Genomic DNA, 8,144 nt, shown 5'->3' on the forward strand with positions numbered 1-8,144 from the left:
AGCACCATTACCCCCAAACTTAAATGGTACAGTGTCCTCAATGTGTAAGAGAACAAAAGGGAAAGAGTATACCAGTGCAACTTTAGCAAAGATTATCCAGAACAGAAGTATCCAAAGTAGGTGGCATAGCCCCCCCAACTTGGGATTAACTGTGGTCCTGAAATTTTGGCACTTGGATAAAACTCATCAGATAACAAAAGAGATAATCACAGTGCACAGTGGACATGCAAGTGTAAATGGGATAACAACTGAAAATAGGACAAGGTATAAGGGTGGTCCTGAAAATTTTGGGCAGTACTCTCTCTCACTGAAGTCACTGGGATACACCTGATGGAGTCAAATAGATAACTATAAGAATATGAAAATATGATATCCATATAGAAAACATGTATATATAAAAAAAATTAAAGTACAATACATCCAGTATCAAAGCTGACAAACACGACTGCAAAAATAATAATATAACAGTATCAAGAATATGCAGAGATCATAGATATATGAGAGGACAGGGATAGAAAGGTCAGGAGGATGAGGTAGGACGGGCAGGGTGGGCTCCGCAGATGTCTCTAGATAGGTCTCGGAATGCGGTCATGACATTCGTGCAGAGGGAAGCAATGTCAGCTCTGATGGCAACAGTCTCTGCTCGGATGGATGCTACTAAGTCCTCCAGAGTCTAAAGCCGCTCTCCAAAGCTGGGTATGTGGTCTGGAGCCTCAGGTGATGGATCTATAGAGTAATGCTCCTGAGTCTGCTCCTAGAAGTGTATGGGTGATCCAGCTAGAGAGTGCTGCTCTGTGTCCTCGGCAGGCTGCTCCAAATCGATATCAATGTGCAAGGCAGCCGGACCTACTGGTACATCATCCGCTGCCAGGTTTGCTGCTGCGGCTACCTCCTCAGCCTCTAACTCCTCTGCCGCTATCACCGCATGATCCTGGAGTCTGCCGATAATAGCATTGTAGCTCTTATCCCAGTCCTTCTTCTCGAAGGTACAGGATTCTCTCTCAGGGCGCTCCCGTGGCTGGATAGGATAGCACTGATCGCGTAAGATCTGGGTGATGAGGTGGCCAAATGGGAGGAACTTGGGCCGCTTGGGCTGCTCCCTGCTAATATAATCATCGTACAGCTTCCTTATCACACACCAGATGAGAGAAGGAATGGACAGCCAATGCCCAGAATAGAAAGCATATAAAGCTGTAAGAAAATTGCCTCACCGCTGGATGTTGTGGTCGGCCATGAAGACGTTTCGGTATAGCACCGAATCAAATATCCATAAATCGTCTAGAAGATAGGTCCGGGTGGTGAAAGTCTCACCAGTGGCATGGTGGCCTGTAAGAAAGACGACCATGTCTGCATAGGTAAGCCTGTAGAGAGTAGGATAGGCCTCCTGAAGATCTGGTGGGCAGAGATGTAGACACCGACAGGATCTGGATAATGTGTCCATCATGATGCTGATCGGGTAGCCGTCGATAGTGGTCCGTATCTCCTCCAGGTTACGCGAGGCAGGCCGAAGGTTCTGGTAGAACATCCGGACGAGCCTCGGGCATACCGGGAAAGTAACAGGGGCTAGGATGGCTGTAAGGCCCCTTTGGATAATATCATCATATGCCGATCGGGTCAGCACCGATCAGGAGAAGAAGTCTGTATCAAAGAATGACTCATGCACCACCTGAAGGCATGAGTATCTCGGTAATGATAGGTCTAGATCAAGATCTGGCTGAGCTGGTGGAGATGGAGTATGTGCAGTCTTAACATCAGCCTGAGGGGAATGAGCTGACTCAGGAGAAGAATGTAGTCTGCTGTCAGAATAAGGAGACTGTGTAGGCTCAGTTGGCTCCTCCAGTATGGGGTCCTGTGCATGAGAAGGACCGGCATCATCATCTAAAGTCTGCCTGCCTCGGCGGTGATAGTGTCTGCAGGCTACGGTAGTAACTTGAACCATAGTCTACAAATTAAAAGAAATTCAAAGGGAAGTCAGTGCCAGAATAAAGAATATAAAGCACAGTTAGAATCATATATGTCAAATAAGATAGACAAAGTAAGTAAAGCACATGAATCTTTGCAAGTGACAAATGATGATGTGCAACATGCTAGGCAAGATAAGTATGAGATGCGTCCAATGAGGAAAACATAGGCATTGGCACACATAAGATAGCATGGCACACAATAGATGACATATGAAGTGTATGCAGTAAATCTATGAAGTTCGATCGATCACAAAAAAAATGTGAGATCGATCTGACAAAAGAAACTTCGATCGATCAAAAATTGGTGAGACCGATCTCACCAGATCGATCGAAGAAAAAGTTCGATCGATCGAACTGTGAAGTGAAAATCGAAGGGTCACAAATCTGTGACATGGACGGCACGGGGGCCTCACAAATGGGTTTGTGAGCCCCTCTACACAACACAGCATCAATCCTAGTCACTTGGTTCGGCCCAAAACTCCAAAATCAAATCGAAAATAAAAAATCTAACAAAATATATAAACACATATATATACACATACATATATATATACAAAGTGAGTCGATGCTTCAACAATGGAGATTTTCATCATCAAAATAACATGGATCAAACATTTAAAGCATGTATGTATCAGATGGATGTTTGAATCACAAAGGGGGATTCGGATCTCACCTAAAAATCGAGAGAAGAAGTGGAGAATCGAAAGGGGCAAGATGCGAAATCCAAGAAGAGAGTGAGAGAAACGACACTCTAGATGCTCGCCGGAGGTCTCACCGGAGATGGGAGAGTGGATGGGTGCAACGACGATGAAAGGGGTAGAGTTTGAGAGGGTTAGATCGATCTTAAGGATCGATCTAATAACCCTGGATCTGTTTTTTAAAACACCCCCGAACTAGTTCGATCGATCGATCTGAAGTCTCAGATCGATCGAACTTAGATCGATCCACCTTTGAATTTTTTGATTTTTTGATTTTTTTTTTTAAATAAAATAAAAATTAAAGATTGAAAACTAAAAACTAAAAATTAAAAATATTTTTGGATTTTTAAAATATTGAAAATCAAAACAAAGTTAAAATATCAAATTTCAGAACTGAGATCGATCTGAACAAATGTTCGATCGATCTGACAGAGAGCAAAAATATGCAGGTTTTTGAGTTCAAAAATTTTTCTAAGTTTTGGTACTCAAGATTGATCCAATAATAAAGTTGGATCGATCGAAGAACTTTAGATCGATCTAGGAATGTTTTCGATCGATCTGACAGAGAGCTGAAATTATGCAGGTCGAAAATTTTCTAAGTGTAGAAACTCAAGATCGATCGAAGGTGATATTTGGATCGATTGAAGGTCTTCTGATCAATCTAATAGAGAACAAAAATATGCAGATTTTCTTGGATTGATGGGACAGAGAGTGATTTGGATGCAGGTTTGCTGCAGGAATGAAGTTCGATCGATCGAACCTCATTTTGAGATCGATCGAACTTATGCAAAATGCTTAATTATGACATGAAAGTGCATGCAATCCTTATCACAGTTCCTAGCAATGTATATAAACCTTAAACCAATATCTAGACTTCGCAAGAAATGAAATTAAAGATAGAAATGGGGGAGGAGTAGGGTTTTGACACCCTACGAAATGCTTTGCTAGTCTTTGACACCCTACGAAATGCTTTGCTAGTCTTTAAAGTCTCTAGCAAGACGTTAGGCTCTTTTAGCCTGGATCAAACATCTTGTAATGCATCCCCTCCTTAATGGGATGATGGATGCCTTGAGCTCCACCCAACAAATGGTTCCCTAGAGAACTTGTTGGATTAGGCTCAAAGGAACTTCTTGGTCCATGGTCAAAACAATCTTTGGGCTTCCATGCCCTTTCAAAACAAGACTTTGAAACCATTTTCTTTGCTTTCAAGGTTGAAGATGGACTTTTTGAAACCTTGGTCTCACACAAAAACTCAATTCCTTCACATTTAAGGTCATAACATTTCTCTACAACATTAATCTCTTCATGCTTGTCAAATGAATTGGGGGTTGGATTGAAGATATTCAACTTCACCTTCATGTGGCCAAATGAGATCTTTATTATCCCCGTCCTATAATTAATGTTGGCATTCGTGGTTGCCAAGAAAGGACGGCCAAGGATAACGAGAATTTGGCTCTTAGGATTTAGGACCGGTTCCGTGTCAATAACAACGAAATCAATGGGGAAGAAAAACTTATCAATCTTAATCAAAACATCCTCAATGATACCCCTAGGCTTCTTTATGGATCGGTCGGCAAGTTGCAAAACCACCAACGTCGGTTTCAAATCTCCTAAGCCTAATTTGACATACACCGAATATGGAAGAAGATTAACACTTGCTCCTAAGTCTAGAAGAGCCCAATTAATGACATGGTCACCAATGATGCATGAAGTGGTAGGTGAACCAAGGTCCTTAAACTTTGAAAGAGTGTTATGTTACAAAATTGAGCTTACTTGCTCAGTTAAGACCACTTTCCTAGGTGCTTGGCTTTTGTTCTTCCTCTTTTGGGTGCATAAGTCTTTTAAAAACTTGGCATAAGTCGGAATTTGCTTGATTGCATCCAAAAGTGGAAGATTGACTTTCACTTGCCTAAACACATCCATAATTTCATTGATTTTGGCCTTTTGCTTATCATTTGAAATGGATCCTTTTAAAGCATCCGAAAATGGAGCTTTTGGTTTAAAAATCTTTTCAAAATTTTTCTTTGAAGTCTCTTCATCACAAGAAGTTTTCAAATCATGTAGCAAATTTTTCTTTTCAAAATCACTTTTCAAATCACTTTTCAACGCATTATCATTTGAAAAATCATGTATATGCAATGAAGGGGAATAGGATGTGAAACGGGACAGGTGTCAACTTTGAGTTGCACTGGTTCACTTTCTTCATTGGACATACCCACTTGGTTGTCCACAATCTTCCCACTTCTCAAGGTTGTCACCGCATTGACATGCTCTATTGTGTGACCTTTCGATGAGGAATGAGTCTCCGTAACACATTGTTGCTTTGGTGGGGCATTCAAAGGCATTTTCCCTTTCTCTCTAGCATTCAAGGTACTAGCTATTTGACCTACTTGGGTTTCTAGCTTTGCAATGGATTAAGAGTGAGAATGAAGCAATTGAGTGTTAGCCTCTAAAGTGCCTAGAGTGGTCAAAACGTTCTCTTCAAAGGTGGGACTCCTAGAATTCCCTTGAGAATAAGATTAACTTGGAAAATGAGAATTAGATAATTGGTTTCCTTGTGATTGAAATGGTCTATATCCTTGGGAACCTTGGCTTTGCATTAGAGGTGGAATGTATTTCCCTTGAAAACCGCCTTGGGGATGGTTTGAGCCTTCCCCTTGGTTTTTCCAAGAGAAGTTGGGATGGTTCCTCTAACTTGGATTATAATGATTGCCATAAGGATTGTTCCCTTGATTAACAAAAGTTGCATCGACTTATTCATGATGCTCACTTTGCACATGTCCATAGGGACAATTGGAAGTAGAATGTAAAACACTTGAACAAGTCATACATGTCTCATTAGATGCATGATGAGAATGGTTAGGAAGGGAAGATACTTGATTTGCCGAGTTTTGGTTGATCAAAAATTGATCAAACCTTTGAGATAAGGATTTCATCTCGGCGACTATTTCATTGGAATGGTCGACTTGATATAAGCCAACACTCTTTCTTCCACTTAAATTCCTATAATTCTTAGAAGATAGAGTTCGATACAAAGATTTTTCACTCATGCTCTCATAAAGACGCCACATGTCATCCTCATGCCTATCAATGTAAGATCCACCCATGGAAGCATCAACCATGCCCTTATGATTGTCCGATAAGCTCTCAAAGAAATGTTGAACTAATTACCATTTGGGCATGTCATGATGTGGACACTTCCTAAGCAATTCATTAAAGCGTTCCCATGTCTCACAAAATGTTTCCCCATCCCCGTGTGAAAACTCTTGAATTGAGGTTCGCATGGCATTGGTCTTCAAAACTGGATAGTACTTCTTCAATAACTCTTTTTGCATTTCCGCTCAAGAAGTTATTGAAAAAGGCCTAAGATTGTTAAACCAATATTTTGCTTTATCTTTTAGGGTGAATGGAAAAAGTTTAAGCCTTAAGACCTCTTCCAGCATGTCCGTGTATTTCACGGTGGAACATACTTCAAGAAACTCATCCAAATGCTTGTAAGGTTCTTCACTTGGAAGTCCATGATAGTTAGGAAGCATTTGAATGGTTTGTGGCTTGATCTCATAGTGATGTGCTCTAAATGGTGGCAATTGAATGCATGTGGGTGCATTATATTCATTAGGCACATAGTGATCTCTCAAAGCAAGGGGAGGATTAGCAATTGGAGGTGCAACATGGGCACCTTGATTGCCTTGAATAATGGGTGGTGGTGGAGCATAAATTGGCCTTGGCATTCCCAATAGAACTTGGCCTTGGCATTCCCAATAAAACTTGGCCTTGTTGTTGTGGTGGATGAATGAATGGCCTTGGATGCCTAATGGTACTTGCATGTTATCATGATGCACATTGGGATGGAGGATACCTTGTTGGTCTATGTAACCAAGGTCCTCCACATAGTCGTCATTCAAATCCTCCATTGGCAAAATGGAGTGATGAGAACTAGCTCTTCCCCTAGGGTTTCGAACAATGGATTCAAGATGAAAATTTAAAGGGACAAGACTTGGTCTCAATGATCTATGACCATGTATGCACAATGCAACACAACAAGCAAAAATGACAAACACTTCACCTTCACAACAAATCAACAATCAACAAACTTCCTCCACATACAATGATCCCATACTCCCATGCTTGAACAACATGCAAGAAAAGTAAAATTGCCTCCACACAGGCTCACGATTTATCTAAGAATTGAAATACAAGCCTCCACGCGGGCCGACGATTTAACTAGAGATTGAGTTAGAAAGATCTCACAAAGGTCCTATAGCACTTCAACTGCAAAAATTTTAGCTTTTAACTTAGCAAATTTTTTATGATTTTAGCCTTCTTTCCATGCTTTGCTTAGCTCCTTTGCTTGGATACTCCTTTGCTCACCTTCTTGCTCAATGCTCCTAGTTAAACAAGAACCAACACAATAAGTAACAAAAATAAAAATAAAGTAAAGACACAATCAAAAGAGTACTAATTCCTAATTGATTCCACAAATATGACGTTTCTAATCAATTAATCCCCGGCAACGGCGCCAAAAACTTGTAGTCGCTCGCGCGGTGCATGACCAAATTTGTGTGCAAGTTGGCCAAGTTTTACATTTATAAATGCCACTACTACCACTAACTAAAAATATAGCAAGGGTAAGTAGGGATCATCCTAAGGGATTGTAAGGGTCGTAAAAGGTTGTGGAATCAAGATTAGGGTTAGTAGGTCGAGTGATCAAAAGATTGGTTGGTGGTTGGATTAAGCTAAGGTGTAATTTAAACTAAAGTAGACAATAATGCAATAGAGGTAAAGTAAGAGAGAGAGAGATCTTAGGGTTCAGAGATCACCACTAAGCATAGCTCTTCTATACCCTTAATGAATGATTAATGAGGGGAAAGGCATGTATTGTAACAATGGTGTGTGTGAGTGGTTGTTTCAACAAGCATAGATACCAAATTAAGTATATATTGTCTAAATAACATAGTAGATAGCACGACATATCAAATTAAGCCATTAATCCTTTATTTAAACTCACAACCAAACACACCACAAAATTAAAGAAATATGCCACTTGCATTCATGAGTATGGAACATCAAACAACAAGCATGAATTGTCCTCCCATTTAACATCTAGCTACCACTACAATATAACTAAGCTAATGACATGAAATTAAACTAATTAAACTAAGGGAGAGGCATAATCCATCAAGAAATAAGTATGAACCATCAAATAAACCACAAGGACATTCCATTAAGCACTATATCTTGACAATCTCTAGATCTATAACATTAATACACATAGACATGCATCAACAACACAAGAAATAGAGATAAACACATGAACATCTATTCTAACATACATAGACATATAGATATAATGAAATGATCAATTGGAAGAATTAAACCATAAAAATCATTAAATAAACAAGATCTATATATATATAAGTGATGAAACAAGTATCACAATACAAATCCCCTCAAAAATACATAAATCAAGATGTAGAAAGCA

At 39.9% G+C, this 8,144-nt stretch overlaps 1 pseudogene; it reads left to right on the forward strand.

The window, feature by feature from the left end:
- Window positions 1–5,842: 5,842 nt before the first annotated feature.
- On the forward strand, window positions 5,843–5,941 carry LOC132305874 (small nucleolar RNA R71; annotated as a pseudogene).
- The last annotated feature ends 2,203 nt before the right edge of the window (window positions 5,942–8,144 follow it).

The sequence above is a fragment of the Cornus florida genome, unplaced genomic scaffold (genome assembly GCF_030987335.1).
Source record: "Cornus florida cultivar Cherokee Brave unplaced genomic scaffold, ASM3098733v1 CherokeeBrave_3.0.0_Hap2_Chr04, whole genome shotgun sequence".
NCBI classification, from domain to species: domain Eukaryota; kingdom Viridiplantae; phylum Streptophyta; class Magnoliopsida; order Cornales; family Cornaceae; genus Cornus; species Cornus florida.